This window comes from Passer domesticus, chromosome 13 (assembly GCF_036417665.1).
Source record: "Passer domesticus isolate bPasDom1 chromosome 13, bPasDom1.hap1, whole genome shotgun sequence".
Classification (NCBI taxonomy): domain Eukaryota; kingdom Metazoa; phylum Chordata; class Aves; order Passeriformes; family Passeridae; genus Passer; species Passer domesticus.
Window position 1 is genome coordinate 20,650,330 of NC_087486.1, and position 1,820 is coordinate 20,652,149.

Here is a 1,820-nt window from a genome sequence, read left to right on the forward strand (position 1 = left end):
GTCCTCAACCTGCTCTTCCACGTCCACCTCCATCATTTCTTCCTCATTCAGCACCATGTCCACTTCCATCTCCTCCACAGTGTCTCTGTTAGTCTGCAAGAGACAGCACAATCTCACAGTGGGGTTCCTGTCCCACACCATCCATTGCCACGTGGCTGCAGCCTGCTCAAGCAGGCTGCCCCCTCCCTGGAATGGCACTGTACCTCCACTGGCGCAGCAGTGCTCATCCTGCTGGGATTGGTGCTCCAGAGCAGGCAGCAGGAAAATCCCAGGCAGCAGCAGCAACAGCTGAGTGCTGACGGGCAGAGCGCAGAGCGAGCGCCAACTGAGCGCTGGCAGCAGGCAGAGTGTCTGCTGTGGTGGTTTCCAGGTGCTGGACGTTCCACCTGGAACACTGTGGGAGCTGTGATGTCACAGAAGTTTCAGGGCCGCTCCACACTGGGAGGTGGGCATGGTGGAATGATGAAATGCTTGAATGGTTTGGCTTGGAAGGGACCTTAAAGATCATCTGGTTCCAAGCTGAGCAGCCTCCCAGCACAGCAGGTTGCTGCGGCCCCTGTCCAAGCTGGCCTTGGATGTTCGTGGGCATGGGGTAGGCCACAGCCTCTCTGCGCTGGTCCCTGTGTCAGGGACAAGCACCCTGACAGGAAAGAACTTCTTCCCATCATGCAATGGATTCCAGCTCTTGCAGTTTCATCCCATTCCCCCTTGTTCTGTCACTTCAGTTGCTGACAAAGAGTCCTCTCCCACTTCCCTGTGGGTCAGGCTGTTCCTGCAGGGTCACACATGTGGCTGAAGCTGCAGGCAGGAGAGAGAGAAGCCAAGCTGCCAGAGAGAGGAAATGGGGAAAGTGACATGAGAGATGAGAGAAGAAGGAAAAAGTAGAGACATGCAAGGCATTGGGTTGGGTGGGCTGTGGGATTCATGCCTTTTATTGGAGGCCAGGTTCTCTGGTGCACTCAATGACTGTGTGATTGCGGCGTGTCCACAGTGAGCCCGTGTGAGCGACCTGCACTGCCAGAGGCCGGAGCACACTTGCTTCAAGTGCTGATGAAGGAGGCCAGAGACGGGTCTTTGTGTGGAACTCCAAACGCCGTGCAATGCCATGAAGAGGGTCCAGGGCCAGAGAGAAAATGAGGCTGGGGTCTGAGGGTTTCATTCGGGGGGGAGAAGGGGTGAAGCCAGGACCAGCAGGGGAGAAGAGAGAGGAGAACATTCTCTGGAGAGTAGATATAAGGAAAAAATGGCAGTTGAAGTGGGTGATAGCAACAAAACCTGCGGATTGCAAGAGCCTGCAAGTGGCCATGGGTGAGAGCCTTGCATTCAGAGGGGTTTCTCTGTTTCACCTTGGTCCCCTTTGCCCTAAGGTATTACAGTTGCAATGAGAGGCCCCTGGGCCTCCACAAGTGCCCCCTTTTTGTTTTCAAGAATAAAGGCTTCTGCCATGGACTTTTGCAAGCGTTGAGCAAAACTGGATAGAATAACCAAGACAATGAATACAAGAAACAAAGCCCACAAAACAGTCTTGACTAAAGATGAAAGCCAGACTTTCATGCCCCAGTCTTTCAAAAGTCCAGTGAGCCAGTCGTTGATGCCTTTTGTCTGGATCTTATTGATTTGACCTGTGAGCAGCTGGCCGCTCTGGTATACTGAGTCCCTATGTGAGAAGAGGTTGACATGCGTGGCCATGGGCAAGAAATTGTGGCTTGGCTGTGGAACCACCCATCCGAAGGCATGCGGCATAGTTAGGAGCATCCAGCTTCCTGCTGCAGTGGCAAGAAAGGACAGCATCCTTTGACTTTAGCTAATTTAGTAGTGGG

At 53.6% G+C, this 1,820-nt stretch overlaps 1 long non-coding RNA gene across 1 annotated transcript; it reads left to right on the forward strand.

Moving 5' to 3' along the window:
- Positions 1-478: 478 nt before the first annotated feature.
- LOC135280336 (uncharacterized) lies at positions 479-1,449 on the forward strand. The gene is made up of 2 exons (XR_010347336.1): positions 479-592; positions 726-1,449. It is a non-coding gene; the product is annotated as an uncharacterized LOC135280336 (long non-coding RNA).
- Positions 1,450-1,820: the final 371 nt, after the last annotated feature.